This window comes from Bombina bombina, chromosome 5, assembly GCF_027579735.1.
Source record: "Bombina bombina isolate aBomBom1 chromosome 5, aBomBom1.pri, whole genome shotgun sequence".
Classification (NCBI taxonomy): Eukaryota; Metazoa; Chordata; class Amphibia; order Anura; family Bombinatoridae; genus Bombina; species Bombina bombina.
This window is the reverse complement of record NC_069503.1, coordinates 504,602,968-504,621,854: the sequence shown is the minus strand read 5'-3', so window position 1 is coordinate 504,621,854 and position 18,887 is coordinate 504,602,968. Positions and strand designations below refer to the sequence as shown.

General features: G+C 38.2%; 1 long non-coding RNA gene across 3 annotated transcripts in view; it reads right to left on the bottom strand.

The window, feature by feature from the left end:
- LOC128659402 (uncharacterized) overlaps positions 1-12,138 on the bottom strand; it is a 35,980-nt gene extending 23,842 nt beyond the window's left edge. For all 3 annotated transcript variants that reach the window (XR_008402366.1, XR_008402364.1, XR_008402365.1), the window contains exons 1-2: positions 12,000-12,138; positions 9,814-9,918 (exon numbers count right to left, since the gene is read on the bottom strand). This is a non-coding gene — a long non-coding RNA (uncharacterized LOC128659402). The remainder of the gene's footprint in view (positions 1-9,813; positions 9,919-11,999) is intronic.
- Between the last annotated feature and the right edge of the window lie 6,749 nt (positions 12,139-18,887).

Genomic DNA, 18,887 nt, shown 5'->3' with positions numbered 1-18,887 from the left:
CTAAAAGGGGTGGACTTGGGGTTCCTGACTTGGAAAATTACCGTACGGGAATATTCTTACAACGGATCATTGACTGGTACACGAACTTCCCAACTAAGGCTTGGGTGGTACTGGAACATGATATCGCGAATAAGACATCTGGGGTCTCTTTGCTGGCTTCCACCAAAGCAGACCTCTTTAGAGCTCCACCCTAACACTGTTATCGCAGAGACTTTCCAAGTCTGGAACAAAATACTAATATCGTACCCGAATATATCAAGATCTTCCCCGTTAACACCCCTTACAAATAATACAGACTTTATTCCGGGGCTGAATTTCCCCAGCAAAACCCTATCCAATAAGCGAAGAACCTTAGCGGTATATCAGCTAGGTAATGAGCACAAATTTTATAACCTAGAAGAGTTAGCGTCACAAGGAATTGAACTATCAAAAAATTGGTTACTATTACGCCAATGTCAATCATATATCACAAAACACCCCGATCGAAGGAATTTAGTGAGGCCCATGACTGCATTTGAATCACTCTGCAGATCAGACACCCCACACAAAAAGACATTAGCCATTTCTCATGCACTACTACAAATCCCACCACACGGCTACACTCCGTATTACATAGACAGGTGGAATGCAGAACTAGACCTAGACATGACACCTAGAGAGGTCTCAGAGATTTTCACGAATGTAACCAAGGTCTCCTCCTCCAGCCGGCTAATTGAACTAAATTTAAAAATAATCCAAAGATGGTATTACACACCGGCCAGGACACAAAAACTCTATAGGACGGCAAGTGATATCTGCTGGAGGTGTGACACTGATAGGGGGAACATGGCTCACATCTGGTGGAAATGTACTACGATAAATGAAATGTTGGAAAAGGTGGCAAGGGAGACTTCAGAAATGGTTGGGGTCACGATTCCACCAGATCCCCGCATCTGGCTATTTAATGTTATCCCAAGAAAAACACAAACACAAGTGAAAAAAACTAATCTTTATTGCAAGTAAAAGCATGAAGACATTATTAGCAAGGCATTGGAAACAAAAACACCACCCAACAGTTGCCGAATGGCTACATACTTTTCAACACATCTTCCAATTAGAGGAATACGCATACATTAAAATCGAGGACTGAGGAGTCATACGGTTTAATGAGAATCATGTGGGACACGTATGTAGCAAATAAATTTCCTAAGTAGCATCTGCGACCGAAGATATGTTTATGCTTAAATGAGATTGACTATTGACCGGGGGTACCTGACAACTGTGGCAACAGAATGTTCCTAGTTGCCTATTGTTAGACGCATTTCACTGTACAACTGAAAAATGTAAAGGAAAAGGAAAAACGGTTTATTGTAATTTTATGACTTTTGTATTGTATGAATCTTTTGTGACAATAAAACGGTTTATTAAAAAAAAAAATTAAACTTGTCATTTACATTTTTATAATTAACATCCATTACTTTTTTTTTGCATTTTTATGTTATTTACGTTTTAAATGTATAAAGCTTTCCAGCGCCCTCTGAAATCAACTTTCAAAGGCCAATAAGCAGGGCAGTCGTACCACCTCTGTGTGCACAGACTGCCTGGCTTATTCATCCACGCTCAGAAACTGAGAAGTGTTTGAGAATGCTGGTGCACCGGCAACCAATCAGCCTTCTCTGCAAGCCGACATCTGTAAGGCAACCAAAAAGCGTCCTCTGTGTCTGCAGATCTGCATGCAGTGGGTGTTCATTGTCTACTATGAGGCCAGCAGAACTAGATCAGCTATGTTTTAAAAGGGACAGTAAAGGTTCTTAATAATGTTATACAATTCTGCACACAGTGCAGAATTATATAACATTATTTAAGCGGTAACTTGAAAAATGTAAAAAGTATTTACAGAATTTTCATTGAATGTTCCACTCCGCTCCAGGATCTATTGAGCAGGTCTTGAATATCCAAAGCGCTTCATGGGCTTGCTGGTTAGTCACAGCACGCCCAGTCGTGCTATTGGAATAAACGTAGCTCACTCCCGCTACTAGACCGGGTGTGCTGTGACTAACCAGAAAGCCCGTGAAGCTCTTTGGATATTCAAGACCCACTCAGTAGATCGTGGAGCGGAGTCCAACGTTCAATGAAAATTCTGAAAATAGTTTCACATTTTTCAAGTTACCGCTTAAATAATGTTATATAATTCTGCACTGTGCGCAGAATTATATAACATTCTGAACCTTTACTGCCCCTTTAAACAAAGAAAGGTGTCCGCTTTTTAAAGCAAATTTTTAAATTTTCAGCAACTTTAATTTACTCCTATTATTTTCTTTTTTCTCTTGGTATCTTTATTTGAAATGCAAGAATGTAAGTTTAGATGCTGGCCCATTATTGGTGAACAACCTGGGTTGTCCTTGCCGATTGGTGGATTAATTCATACACCGATAAAGTAGTGCTGTCCAGAGTACTGAACCAAGAAAAAGCTTAGATGCCTTTTTTAAACAAAAATAGCAAGAGAATGAAGAAAAATTAATAGAGCATGCAATTTTTAAGCAACTTTCTAATTTACTCCTATCTGTATAACGAAATAAAAATTTGGATTTAGTGTCCTTTAAACAACTTTCCAATTTCTATTACCAAATTTGCTTTGTTCTTTTGGTATCCTTTGTTAAAGAATAAAGCCAAGTCGGCTGAAAGGAGCCCAGGAGTGTGCACATAAAATACAAAGTCTGTCAAAAGAACTGAAATAAGGGGCAGTCTGCAGAAGCTTAGATACAAGGTAATCCCAGAGGTAAAAAAGTCACCTAAATGTTCTCCAATTTAAATTGTTCTCAATGATCCCTTTTAACTGCTGGAGTGCATTTAATTGTTTCTAAGTAACTCCTTTACCCCTATTTTGGCATTTGAAATAGTTTATTTAGCTTGTGGTTTCCCAACCTATACTGAAAGTTGATACTGGAGTCTCAGCTATTGAATAGCCTAAGTAAACACAGCCAGCAGAAGAAATGACACTCACAGTGGGGTGCAGGATAGTAAAGTAATAAAATGATCATTTTCCATTGTTCCCTTTATGTATTGAGCTTTAGTATTCCAGACTAAGATAAGGAAGCAAGTGTGTGTGTACACAAAGTGATAACATAATGAGCTAGGATATTACCTGAAGCTCAAAACATTGTAATAGGCTGTGGTTTAAAAGCACAAAACCAGCTACTCCATATCCACAAATAAAATGTGTGAGAAGTTACATTTTCAGGTTTATCTTCTGCAGCTGGTATAAACAAGTCATTGAAAATACATTATATAAAAACTATTTTACAGTGTACTGTCCCTTTAAGTTTGTTTGTTTTTAACCACTGGCTGTTATGATCTCATGTGCAAGCAAATACATTGAACATTTACATTAATAAATAGCTGCCTATGCTAGTCAACCTTGCTTAAGACACAAACATTTTTTGTTTTATCTTTGAAAGAAAAAAGAAAAAGCTATATTGCCCCAGAACATACTATTTAATGCGCCTTTAAGAAACAATATAGATATACAATATGACTATCAAATTCTTCCCCTATTCCTTTAAAGGGGCACTGAACACAATTTAGTTTTTTCGGGATTCAGATAGAGCATGCAATTTTAAGCAACTTTCTAATTTACTCCTAGTATCAATTTCTTTGTTCTCTTGCAATCTTTATTTGAAAAAGGCATCTATGTTTTTTTGTTCAGACCTCTGGACAACTTATCGGTGGAAGAATTTATCCGCCAAACAGCAAGGACAACCCAGGTTGTTCCCCAAAAATGGGCCGGCATCTAAACTTACATTTCAAATAAAGATACCAAGAGAAAAAACATAATTTATGTAAGAACTTACCTGATAAATTCATTTCTTTCATATTGGCAAGAGTCCATGAGCTAGTGACATATGGGATAGACAATCCTACCAGGAGGGGCAAAGTTTCCCAAACCTCAAAATGGCTATAAATACACCCCTCACCACACCCACAATTTAGTTTAACAAATAGCCAAGCAGTGGGGTGATAAAGAAAGGAGTAGAAAGCATCAACAAAGGAAATTTGGAAAGAATTGTGCTTTATACAACAAAAAAAAAAATCATAACCACCATAAAAAGGGTGGGCCTCATGGACTCTTGCCAATATGAAAGAAATGAATTCATCAGGTAAGTTCTTGCATGTAATTGGCAAGAGTCCATGAGCTAGTGACATATGGGATATCAATACCCAAGATGTGGATCTTCCACTCAAGAGCAGGGATAGGCACGGACCAAGGCTGTGGTGGGAAGTTTTAAAAGTACAGACATTAGTGAAGGACACCAAGGTAGATCTTAAATTTAAAAACATCAAAAACCAGTCTCTTAACAGAGAGGGTAGTGGATACATGGTGGAATAGCTATCCAGCAGAAGTGGTAGAGACAGTAAAGTAGTTTAAACATGCATGGGATAGGCATAACGTTACGCTAGATATAAGATAAGGCCAGGAACTAATGAAAGTATTCAGAAAATTGGGCAGACTAGATAGGCCGAATGGTTCCTATCTGCCGACATATTCTATGTTTCTATAAGTCAGGAGAGCAACACTTTGCTGTTAAATGGGCTGCACGTTGGATGCCCCTGGTCTAGTTCCACAAGTACAAATTAGTCATCTAATCAAACAAGTTTAAAATAACATTTATATTAAGATTGCTTGTGGTATTACCTTTTATTTTATTTTTGTTATATTGAAAGTCTGCATAATTGATGCATGATCATCATGGTTGGTTACGTGGTTACGTAAGGTTTTTCAGGTAGGCAGCGGTCTTCTACACACAGACACCAGCACCACACTGCCGCACAGATCAAGGAATTGGGACGGGTCATGACTCACGGTTAGTTGACTGCAGGCAGCTTGCTTCTTCCCTCACTTTCCCGCTACTAAGCGTAGCGCCGCTTGGGTCAAGGAGCAGTGAGGACCAGCATTCATCTCTGTCCTACTCCTCCCTCCCCTCCACAAAACGGGTGGCGGACACTGCAAGGGCCAGTCACGGACACCAGTGTCCATGTACGGACACCTTGCCTATCCCTGCTCAAGAGTCACTAGAGAGGGAGGGAATAAAAATAAAAACAGCCATATTCCGCTGAAAAAATTAATCCACAACCCAAAAATATAAGTTTATTTTCATTTTTGAAAGAAAAATTTTTTTAAATCAAAAGCAGAAGAATCAAACTGAAACAGCTGCCTGAAGAACTTTTTCTACCAAAAACTGCTTCCGAAGAAGCAAATACATCAAAACGGTAGAATTTAGCAAATGTATGTAAAGAGGACCAATTTGCCGCTTTGCAAATCTGATCAACTGAAGCTTCATTCTTAAAAGCCCACGAAGTGGAGACCGATCTAGTAGAATGAGCTGTAATTCTGAGGCGGGACCTGACCCGACTCCAAATAAGCTTGATGAATCAAAAGTTTCAACCAAGAAGCCAAGGAAATAGCAGAAGCCTTCTGACCTTTCCTAGGACCAGAAAATAAAACAAATAGACTGGAAGCCTTCCTGAAATCTTTAGTAGCTTCCACATAATATTTCAACGCTCTTACCACATCCAAACAATGTAAGGATCTCTCCAAAGAATTCTTAGGATTAGGACATAAGGAAGGGACAACAATTTCTCTACTAATGTTGTTAGAATTCACAACCTTAGGTAAAAATTGAAACTAAGTCCGCAAAACTGCCTTATCCTGATGAAAAAATCAGAAAAGGAGACTCACAAGAAAGAGCAGATAGCTCAGAAACTCTTCTAGCAGAAGAGATGGCCAAAAGAAACAACACTTTCCAAGAAAGTAGTTTAATGGCTAAAGAATGCATAGGTTCAAATGGAGGAGCCTGTAAAGCTTTCAGAACCAAATTAAGACTCCAAGGAGGAGAAATTGACTTAATGACAGGCTTAATACGAATTAAAGCCTGTACAAAACAGTGTATATCAGGAAGTATAGCAATCTTTCTGTGAAATAAAACAGAAAGAGCGGAGATTTGTCCTTTCAAGGCACTTGCAGACAAACCCTTAACCAAACCATCCTGAAGAAACTGTAAAATTCTAGGAATTCTAAAAGAATGCCAGGAAAATTTATGAGAAGAACACCATGAAATGGAAGTCTTCCAAACTCTATAATAAATCTTTCTAGAGACAGATTTACGAGCTTGTAACATAGTATTAATCACCGAGTCAGAGAAACCTCTATGACTTAGAACTAAGCGTTCAATTTCCAAACATTCAAATTTAATGATTTGAGATCCTGATGGAAAAAACGGACCCTGAGATAGTAGGTCCGGCCGTAACGGAAGTGGCCAAAGCGGGCAACTGGACATCCGAACCAGATCCGCATACCAAAACCTGTGTGGCCATGCTGGAGCCACCAGCAACACAAAAGACTATTCCATGATGATTTTGGAGATCACTCTTGGAAGGAGAACTAGAAGCGGGAAGATGTAAGCAGGATGATAACACCAAGGAAGTGTCAGCACATCCACTGCTTCCGCCTGAACCTGGACAGGTATCTAGGAAGTTTGTTTAGATGAGAGGCCATGAGATCTATCTCTGGAAGACCCCCCCATCTGAACAATCTGAGAAAACACATCTGGATGGAGAGACCACTCTCCTGGATGTAAAGTCTGGCAGCTGAGATAATCCGCCTCCCAATTGTCTACACCTGGGATATGCACCGCAGAGATTAGACAGGAGCTGGATGTCTGTTGTTGCTGCTGTTGTGACGACTTCTGCTTTTTGATCTATTAGAGTTCTTTTGTATGGTAGTCCAATTGTAGACCACATCAAGGTCATAGTCTTTGCAGTCACGATGATATTTTTTAGCTTTGCGATCTGATAATTCCTCATTAAGTTTCCTCAAGGTTTCAGTTAGTTGATTATTGTAGCTTTCATACTTTGGGTCAGAAACAAAAACAGAGATGCTACTTTTTACTGTCTTTAATTCTTCCAGGACCTCGCCATGATCTTTTTTGCTGTTAAGCAATTGTTTCATCAAAATTAGGGAGCATTGGTTTAAGGTGTTATTCCACTCCGTCATGAAGCCTTTTTTCTGTGTTGCATAGGCTGGATATTTTTTCATCCTTAAGCCCCTTGGGATCTTGTTTTCCTCGATATAGATTTGTAGAAATTCAATCTCCCACCACAGTTTTAATTCTTTTACTTCCAATTGTTCCCTTTTTGAGAACAAACTTGCCAGGTCCAATTCATTAAGATCAGTAGTGGGCTGACTCCTAATTAAAGATTGCAGTTTTGCTTTTCTGGCTGTGACATTCTCGATATCCATTATTATAGTTCAAACAGGCAGACAGTGAAAATATAAGAAAAAGAACACTGAACTATTTCCCCAAGATAAATACACTGTATCTGTGTCAGACACAGGCTTGAGGGAATGGATGATGTGTTTAGATTCTTTAAAGGCAGGGCAGCTGTATTCATTCAGAGGTAAGACAGGTATAGTAAATGTGTAAAAAAAAAATGTAGAGTTCCAATAAATCTTGCACAATGTATGAGAAAAAACAACATATAAAGCAAAATTATCTATTTCCTTATATGACAGTTTCAGGAATGGGAAAAAAATGCAATAGCATAACAATAGGCAAACATACAAGGGGTATTGAAATAATAAAAAAGTTTGGCGCCAAGTATGACGCACACGTAATGTAAACTTTTTTTGGCGCCAAAAATAACCGGAAATGACACTCGCGTCACTAATGACGCCCCGTGTGAAAGGTCTCAGCGTCACGTATGACGCCGGAAATGACAAAGTTGCGTCATAAACTTATTTTTTCGCGCCAAAAATATTTTCGCGCCAAGAATGACGCAATAACGTTTAGCATTTGACGCACCCGCGGGCCTAATACCCACAATCGCAAGAAGTAGTCAATTGAAAAAAAAAAAAAAGACTAAAACCCAGGTAAGAAATACATTTCTTAAAATGTTTATATTCCCCAAATATGAAACTGACAGTCTGCAGAAGGAAATACATGAACCCGACTCATGGCAAATATAAGTACAATACATATATTTAGAACCTTATATAAATGCATAAAGTGCCAAACCATAGCCGAGAGTGTCTTAAAGGGGCAGTTTACTCAAAAATTTTCTTCCCTTTAATTTGTTCCCAATGATCCACTTTACCTGCTGGAGTGTATTAAATTGTTTACAAGTAGCTCCTTTACCCATATATTGGCATTTGAAATTGTTAATTTAGCATGTGGTATCCCCACCTATTCTGAAAGTTTGTGGCCGTGCGTACCAGCTATAGATAAGCTTTGTAAACACGGCCAGCAGAAGAAATTACACTCCCAGTGTGTTAAAGCAGAAATAAGGTGATAAAATGTTGATTTTCCATTGTTCTCTCAAAGTATTGGGGATTGTTTTAAGGACAGATATAAGATAAAGAAGCAGGTATATATGCACAATGTGATACAGTAATGAGATCTGATTATACCTACAAGCTCAACCTATTTTATTAGGCTGTGGCTTCAAAACACAAAATCAGAGCTTTAATATACACAAATAAACCTTAAAAAGCAAATTCTCATACATTTTTTACTCTGCAGTTAGTAAAAAAGCAATTGTAAACACATTAAGGGAAAAACTATTTTACAGTATACTGTCCCTTTAAGTAATGAAAACATACTTACCAAAAGACACCCATCCACATATAGCAGATAGCCAAACCAGTACTAAAACAGTTATTAGTAGAGGTAATGGTAAATTGAGGTTATATCGTCAATCTGAAAAGCAAGGTAGGAGATGAATCTCTACGACCGATAACAGAACCTATGAAATAGACCCCCGTTAGGGAAATCATCGTATTCAAATAAGTGATACTCCCTTCACGTCCCTCTGACATTCGCTGTACTCTGAGAGGAATCTGGCTTCAACAATGCTGAGAAGCGCATATCAACGTAGAAATCTTAGCACAAACTTACTTCACCACCTCCATAGGAGGCAAAGTTTGTAAAACTGAATTGTGGGTGTGGTAAGGTGTATTCATAGGCATTTTGAGGTTTGGGAAACTTTGCCCCTCCGGGTAGGATTGTATATCCCATATGTCATGTCACTAGCTCATGGACTCTTGCCAATTACATGAAAGAAAATAAAATTTGATAATAGGAGTACATTTTAAAGTTGCTTAAAATGTCATCTGAATCACGAAAGAAAAGAAAAAAATTGTGGGTTTAGTGTCCCTTTAAGGATAAAAGTCTATCAAAATTAAAAAGTAGTCATACCACAAAAATACACAAGGACAAGTGGACAACATTACAGGGTCACTGTAGTGGTAAAATTACATTAATTTGTTAGAATATGTCATTTTAAGGCTAGTGATCCTGCACCACTGTATGGGTTAAACACACAGTAGAAGTACTGCTTGGGACCCCCAAAGCCGTGCCGGTCCCAATCAGCAGCGCTTTCTGCTTGGGACTAGCAGTGCTCTGTGGGTCTTGAGCAGGACATTATTGTTGGTGATAAAAATGACATGCTCTAATGCTATGTGTTTAGTCCCAAGTAGATACAATCAGTAGCACAACTCAGATGTTTAACTAGCGCCACCAATTGGGACCAGCACTGTTTCGCAAAACGAAGAAGTACTTCTACTCTGTGTTTACTCCTTTGCGGGTTAAAACACACAATAATGCGGGGTCGCTAGTCTTAAAATTTGCCAATAACAAATTAGAGCATGTAATGATTTAAATATTATCACCATTTAATTATACTATGATAATAAGTCTGCAACAAAAATGATCTACTGTTATACCGGAAACAGCTTGAATACTATGAATTTAATGTATTTTACAACAATTTAACTCTTACCTGTTGTAACAAAAGAGGCACAAACATTTCTTTTGACAATGAACTAGACACTAAGTGTTGGCTGTATGTCAACTGGTGTTGTAGATCTGATAACTTTAGCATCACCTGCAGATACGGGGGGGAAAAAATACATACTACTTAACGTAAGAAACAGGACATTGTGGTAAATTTGCATTGCCTATAGTTAATACTCAAGCAGAACATGCAGAGATAAAACACTTAGAAGAATGAACATAAAGTCTTAAGGGCTATATTCTGGGCTGTACAGCATATCTATTTAGTGGGTTTAAGATGTTAGGCTGTAGTTTTGAAGCATTTGATCATATAACTAACAGTCGCTCCATATCACAATTTCATAAATGCAACAAAAATAAAATAGAGCATAAGAAGGGAAAGAAAAGCAAGATAAATCCAGGTGTCTGGAATGGTATAAAAGGATCAGTAATTGGGTTAGTAAAGACTTGGTGATTATAGGCAGTGACAGAGCAATAATAAATGCAACAGAATAGTTTACTGTGAATGTTAGCTGTGCATTTTCTGGGTTGGGCTTGCATGGGACATATGATGGGGAGCATGACCTAAGGCTGAGGAGACAAACTTGTAATGTACCACAGTATATAACTAGCCTTGGGTAGCTTCAGCAGGGGCCCTCTGCTTCCACTTCCCAAAGACACAGCTGCTATGAATAGCGTTTACTGTACCTACTGCCAATTAACATATGGAAAAGAGAGATCTTTGCCAAAGAGGAGTTACTTGGATATAGCATGTGTGAAGCAGTCATGTAGGAAAAGACAAGGGTCCTTAGAGTACTTTGAAAAGGAGCGATACGCCATTTTTTTTTTTTTAAGTGGTCATAATAAAAGTTAATGGAAATAATGTATAATTTTCATTAAAACATTGATATATTTAGGGATTATTATATCTTTACTGCATGTCCAAAGGCTTCAGAGACCATTTACAATCCACCATAGCTTTACAGCTGTACTCATGGGCACTGGGAGCAGGTGCGGACTGCTCTAAGTGTCCACAAGCACAGCTGCCACCATGACAGAGAGCTCACAGCAACGTCTGCCATTGACCATGATGGGCTTCAAAAGTACTTTAATAGAAGAAAATGCATAGGCTATTTTTATTTAATATATAGACTATAAAGTCACAAACTTTACTTTGAAAAATAGAGAAAATTAAAAATGCTATATTAGAGGTAATACAATTATTTTATTTTAAAATATCATGCTCATAGGCGTCAAGAGACAATTTACAATCCACCATAGCTTTACAGCTGTATCCATGGGCACAGGCGCGCACTGCTCCACATGTCCATAAAAACAGCTGCCACCATGGGCAGAGAGCTCACTGTAACATCTGCCAGTGATCATGTTGGGTCTAACAGGACAGAAGAAAGTAAATTATGCTGTTAAGAAGCCATTGAAAATAAGGGGAGGGGGATAAAATGCCACGCTAGAGGCAGTAATTTATTTTAGACTATACATGCCCAAAGGCTTCAGAAACAGTTTACGCCCCACCATAGCCTTACAGCTGTAGCCACGGGCACCAGGAGCAGGTGCGGACTGCTCTTAGTGTCCGCAAACTACAGCTGCCACCATGTGTAGAGAGCTCACTGTAACATCTGCCACTGACCATGTTGGGCTTTACGGGAGAGAAGTAAATTATGCTGTTAAGCAGTCTTTGAAAATAGGGGGAAATAAAATATAATCCTAGGGGTAGAAATTATTTTAGACTAGTCACATGTCCAGAGGTTTCAGAAACAGTTTACGCCCCACCATAGCCTTACAGCTGTAGCCACGGGCACCAGGAGCGGACTGCTCTTAGTGTCCGCAAACTACAGCTGCCACCATGTGTAGAGAGCTCACTGTAACATCTGCCACTGACCATGTTGGGCTTTACGGGAGAGAAGTAAATTATGCTGTTAAGCAGTCTTTGAAAATAGGGGGAAATAAAATATAATCCTAGGGGTAGAAATTATTTTAGACTAGTCACATGTCCAGAGGATTCAGAAACAGTTTACGCCCCACCATAGCTTTACAGCTGTAGTCACGGGCACCAGGAGCAGGTGCGGACTGCTCTTAGTGTCCGCAAACTACAGCTGCCACCATGTGCAGAGAGCTCACTATAACATCTGCCAGTGACCATGTGACACCTACATATTAATAACCTGTACTTACCTGCAAACTGGTCTCACAGCCTTGTGGAAGAAAATTAAGCTGTCATATGCTTGAAGTTTCCATAAAGCCATTCTGCCGTGCCATCATCCGTCTCTAACCACTGGAGCCATTTTTGAACTGGACAGATATTCCAAATAAGCCAGCTAGAAGAGACAAAACAGACAATACATTTACATTAAAGATTCCAATTAGAGAAGTAGCCTAGCAGAGGTAGTCGAATTATGGCAACAGTATAAAAAGGGATTATAATAATTTGAGAAACCATTCTTTAGCCTGTGAGAGAGATACATATATTAAAAAAATCACACACACACCATGCAACCACACTCAACATACTTAAAGGGACAGTTTACTCAAAAATGTTCTCCCCTTTAATTTGTTCGAAATGATCTATTGCAGTGTTTTTCAACCAGTGTGCCGTGGCACACTAGTGTGCCGTGAGATCCTCAGGTGTGCCACGGCAGACTGACAACAGTGTGACATTTTTTAAACTTTGCTTTTTTTTACTCCCAGTGCAGGGGTAGTTTGTAGGAGGCATGGCATAACAGCACAATACATACAGTATGTGTGTGTTTGTGTGTATGTGTATATATATATATATGCTGTATTAGGCTACAATGTGTGATTTTTTTAAAATTTTGGGATGGTGGTGTGCCACAGGATTTTTTAATGTAAAAAAGTGTGCCACGGCAAAAAAAAGGTTAAAAATCACTGATCTATTGTACCTGCTGGAGTGCATTGCATGGTTCACAAGTAGCTAGTTTAGCCCTTATTTTGGCATTTGAAATAGCTGATTTAGCTTGTGGTATCCCAACCTATACTGAAAGTTTTTGGACTTAAAAAGGACAGTCGTCATTTTGGGAACAAAACCCATTTAAAAAATTAAACTGGTCATTTACATTTTTATAATTAACATCCATTATTACTTTTTTTGCATTTTTATGTTATTTACCTTTTAAATGTATAAGCTTTCCAGTGCCCTCTGAAATCAACTTTCAAAGGCCAATAAGCAGGGCAGTCGTATGACCTATGTACACCTGCTTATGTGCACAGACTGCCTGGCTTATTCATCCGCGCTCAGAAACTGAGTAGTGTTTGAGAATGCTGGTGCACCGGCAACCAATCAGCCTTCTCTGCAAGCTGACATCTCCAAGGCTACCAAAAAGCGTCCTCAGTGTCTGCAGATCTGCATGCAGTGGGTGTTCATTTTCTACTATGAGACCAGCAGAACTAGAACAGCTATGTTTTAAAGGGACAGTAAAGGTTCAGAATAATGTTATACAATTCTGCACACAGTGCAGAATTATATAACATTATTTAAGCGGTAACTTGAAAAATGTAAAAAGTATTTACAGAATTTTCATTGAACGATGGACTCCGCTCCAGGATCTATTGAGCGGGTCTTGAATATCCAAAGCGCTTCATGGGCTTGCTGGTTAGTCGCATCACGCCCAGTCATGCTAATGGAATAAATGTAGCTCGCTCCCGCTACTAGACCGGGTGTGCTGTGACTAACCAGCAAGCCCGTGAAGCTCTTTGGATATTCAAGACCCGCTCAGTAGATCCTGGAGCGGAGTCCAACGTTCAATGAAAATTCTGAAAATAGTTTTACATTTTTCAAGTTACCGCTTAAAGGGACACTGAACCCAAATTTTTCCTCTTTCATGATTCAGATAGAGCATGCAATTTTAAGCAACTTTCTAATTTACTGCTATTATCATTTTTTATTCATTCTCTTGCTATCTTTGTTTGAAAAAGGCACCTAAGCTAAGGAGCCATCACTTTTTTGGTTCAGACCATTGGACAACACTTGTTTATTGGTGCTGTCCGATCAGCAAGGACAACCCAGGTTGTTCACCAAAAATGGGCCGGCATCTAAACTTACATTCTTGCTTTTCAAAAACAAACAAAGAGAATGAAGAAAATTTAATAGGAGTAAATTAGAAAGTTGCTTAAAATTGCATGCTCTGTCTAAATCACCAAAGTTCAGTGTCCCTTTAAATAATGTTATATAATTCTGCACTGTGTGCAGAATTATGTAACATTATGCTGAACCTTTACTGTCCCTTTAAATGAAGAAAGGTGTCTTTTTTGTTTACCAAGTCCCTTACAGTGAGTGTCCCAGACTACCTTCATCAACAGTGCTAAGCTGGGAGCTTCTTCTTTATAGTAGTGTCTATTACATGCAGTTAAATGAAAATTGGTGTGTACTGTCCCTTTAATGATTTCATATACTTGATCAAAATAAAAGCCATTAACTTGTAATGTGTTAGTAAAATAGATTTTATATCATAATCCCTTTATTATCCATTCCCCAGTTCTGCATAACCGACGCTGTTATAGAAATATACTTTTTACCTCCAATTAACTTGTATAGATGCTTATGAAGACTGCCTTCTTATCTCAGATCTTTTGACAAACTTGCATGTCAGGCAATAAATGTGCTTACTGTTAAATAACTCCACGGCCATGTGCACAATGTTATCTATATGAAACACATGAACTAACGCTCTCTAGCAGTGAAAACTGTCAAATGTATTCAGATAAGAGGCGGCCTCTAAGGCGTTATGAGCCTACCTAGGTTAGCTTTCAACTAAGAATACAAAAAGAACAATGCAAATTGGAAAGTTGTTTAAAATGGCATGCACTATCTGAATCATGAAAGTTTAATTCTGACTAGACTGTCCCTTTAAGTCCAAGTAATTGACAAACTATGTAAACACAGCCAGCAGTAGAAATTACACACCCGGTAGGTGGGTAAGAGCGATAACTAAATTAAATACTTTTCCATTGTAAGTATTGGGGTTTGATTTACAAACATACAAGATAAGGAAGCAAAATGTGTGTACACAAACTGGTAACATAATGAGATCAATTTTACCTGCAAGATCAACCCATTTTAAAACCAGAAATTTAATATCTATAAATAAACCCGAAGATGCAATTTCCCATACACTTTATATACTCTGCAGCTGGTATAACAAGTCATTGGAAATACATTAAGCAAAAAACAATTTTACAGTATACTGTTCCTTTAAATAGAAAGGTAAAAACAGAAATGTGCATAAATGCATTTAAATAGAAGCATTTTCACAATACTGTATACAAAACATGCTTAAACAACACAAAGCCCACTGAATGAATTTAAAGAATAGTTTACTAGCAGGCAAGTTTTTTTTCCTTTAAAATATTAAAAACCTTCCATGTTCTGGAAGTCTGTGTGTGTTGTGTATGCTTGTCCCTTTAAAGGTTGTGTGTATTATGTGTGTCTGCGACTATCCCTTTAAGACTGAGTGTTCCTTGGGTGCTTGTGCACCTGTACCATTAAGATTGCACGCTTGTTTTTTTTTCCCTTTAAGTCTGTGTGCATTGTGTGTGCCTGTCCCTTTAAGACTAAGTGTTCCTTGTGTGCCTGTACCATAATTTCATGCATGTGGTGTGCTGTCCCCTTAAAGGTACATGAAACTCATAATTTTTCTTTCATGATTTAGAAAGAGCATGCAATTTTAAACAATTATCCAATTTACTTCCATTATCTTATTTTCTTCATTCAAAAGCATATCTAAATAGGCTCAGTAGCTGCTGATTGGCTGACCCATGTGCATTGATATTTCTTCAACAAAGGATATCTGAAGAATGAAGCAAATTAAATAGAAATAAATTGGAATGTTGTTTAAAATGGTATTCTCTATCAGAACCATGTAAGAAAAAAATGGTTTTCATGTCCCTTTAAGTTTGTGTGCGTTGTGTGTGCCTGCCCCTTTAAGACTTTGAGAGTGTGCAAGGTTCACATACTGTGATCTGTCTCTTTAAGACTGTGTGTGGCATGAGTTGTCTATTTAAAGGCTGTGTGTGCATGCCCCTTTAAGACTGTTCCCTTTTTCTTCTGGAGATATAACCAGTCCTGCATTATTGTTGGTCACCCCATACCAATATTTAAAGTTAAATATTGCTGTAAATCCAAGAAAATAACCTAAATTTAATTAAATGTTGTTAAATCTGCTAGAAAAAAAACAACATAAAAATGAACTGTTTCGTCAGAAATGTGTAATATACCCATTTATTTAAATGTTGGCTATTTCTATTGGATACTTCTAGAGACATTTACAAACAATAACTAACAATAATAATATTATTATTATAATAATAATCTGCCTTTGTAAAAGTTTCAGTTAATAGCCTAATTATGGGATAACACAGGAACAAGCTACACAGCCCATTACTTCAGTACAAAGCAGTTTGTTTTTAACTACAGATCTGTATCTCATTTACTTAGGAACTTTTTATCCACTGAAATAAAGAGTATGGTCTCTTATTTGTAATCTGAGCTATAGATCAAATCAATGCTAGACAACTAAATGTTTATAAACAGCAAGAAATCTTTTGTAAAAGTTTAACAGCAAAATGCTTGCAGTATTAATGGGTAAAGCATAGGTAGTGAAGATAGTGCATTTATATGATTCTGCATTGCAATGCAGCTAAACAGGTTACTAGGTCACATTTAAAGCATAATAAGCAGACAATTTAAACACTGCACACGCATCTGCAGGCAAACACATGATATAAACATCACTGCTGAATATAAGATATAAATCACATATTTAACACAACAAAGTAATGCAAATCTCACCTGCTCAACACCACAAACATCTCATGATTTTTTTGGCGCAATTTCAGCCTTCCAGAAGCTTGTGTACAGGAAGTCAGCAAGATTCAAATTCAACCTCATGGCTTTATGATCACGTGGCATACATCAACCAATCAGAATAAAGTTTAGGGTTTTTTTTTTTTTTTTTTTTTTAACATGCTTTATTTGTATGTAACACTACATGACGAATAGTGAATTTCTGACGAAACAGTGGGGGGTTTTTTTTCTAGCAGATTTAACAACATTTAATTAAATTTAAGTTATTTTCTTGGATTTACAGCAATATTTAACTTTAAATATTGGTATGGGGTGACCAACAATAATGCAGGAATGGTTATATCTCCAGAAGAAAAAGGGAACAGTCTTAAAGGGGCATGCACACACAGCCTTTAAATAGACAACTCATGCCACACACAGTCTTAAAGAGACAGATCACAGTATGTGAACCTTGCACACTCTCAAAGTCTTAAAGGGGCAGGCACACACAGCGCACACAAACTTAAAGGGACATGAAACCCATTTTTTTCTTACATGGTTCTGATAGAGAATACCATTTTAAACAACATTCCAATTTATTTCTATTATTTAATTTGCTTCATTCTTCAGATATCCTTTGTTGAAGAAATATCAATGCATATGGTCAGCCAATCAGCAGCTACTGAGCCTATTTAGATATGCTTTTGAACAATGAAGAGAATGAAGAAAATAAGATAATGGAAGTAAATTGGAAAATTGTTTAAAATTGCATGCTCTTTCTAAATCATGAAAGATAAATTGTGAGTTTCATGTACCTTTAAGGGGACAGCACACCACATGCATGAAATTATGGTACAGGCACACAAGGAACACTTAGTCTTAAAGGGACAGGCACACACAATGCACACAGACTTAAAGGGAAAACAAACCACACGCATGCAATCGTAATGGTACAGGCGCACAAGCACCCAAGGAACACTCAGTCTTAAAGGGATAGTCGCAGACACACATAATGCACACAACCTTTAAAGGGACAAGCATACACAACATACACATACTTAAAGGGACAACAAAGCACATGCATGCAATCTTAATGGTACAGACGCACAAGCACCCAAGGAACACGCAGTCTTAAAGGGACAGGCGCACACAGCCTTTAAATTGTCAAGCACACACAATGCACACAGACTTAAAGTGACAGCACACCACACATATGCAATCTTAATGGTACAGGCACATAACCACCCAAGGAACACTCAGCCTTAAAGGGGTATGCATACACACATAATGCACACAGCCTTTAAAGAGACAAGCCCAAACAACGCAAACAGACTTTAAGGGACAACAAACCACATGCATACAATCTTAATGGTACAGACGCACAAGCACCCAAGGAACATGCAGTCTTAAAGGGACAGGCACACACACAATGTGCACAGCCTTTAAAGAGACAGACACACACACACACAGACTTAAAGGGGCAACACACCACACGCATGCAATCTTAATGTTATAGGCGCACAACCACCCAAGGGACACTCAGTCTTAAAGGGGTAGGCATACACAAATAATGCACACAGCCTTTAAAGGGACAGGCACAACACACACAGACTTAAAGGAACAACAAACCACATGCATGCAATCTTAATGGTAAAGGCGCACAAGCACCCAAAGAACACTCAGTCTAAAGGGATAGGCACAGACACACAATGCATACAGCCTTTAAAGAGACCCACAGACACAACACACAGACTTAAAGGGGCAACACACCAAAAGCATGCAATCTTAATAGTACAGGTGCACAACCACCAAAGGAACACTCTGTCTTAAAGGGGTAGGCATACACACAACCTTTAAAAGGGACAGATCACTGTATGTGTGCACACACAACCTTGCACTCTCTCAAAGCAATGCACTCATCCTTAAAGGGTCATACACATACACTCATGCACACAACTCACTCAGCCTTTAAAAAGACAACTTACACAACACGCACACAATCTTATTGTTAAAGGAGCACAAACACCTAAGGCACACAGTCTTAAAAGAACAGCTGATACCATACACAGTCTGAGAGGCAAACACAAGTCTGTGTATCCTTCAGACTAGTACCAGGCTCCTCTCCCCTGGACTCCTCCTCAGGCATTAAAGGGACATAAAACTCAAATATGTTCTTTCATTATTTAGATAGAGCATGCAATTTTAAACTTTCTAATTTACTTCTATTATCTAAACTGTTTTGTTCTCTTGAATTCTTTTATTGA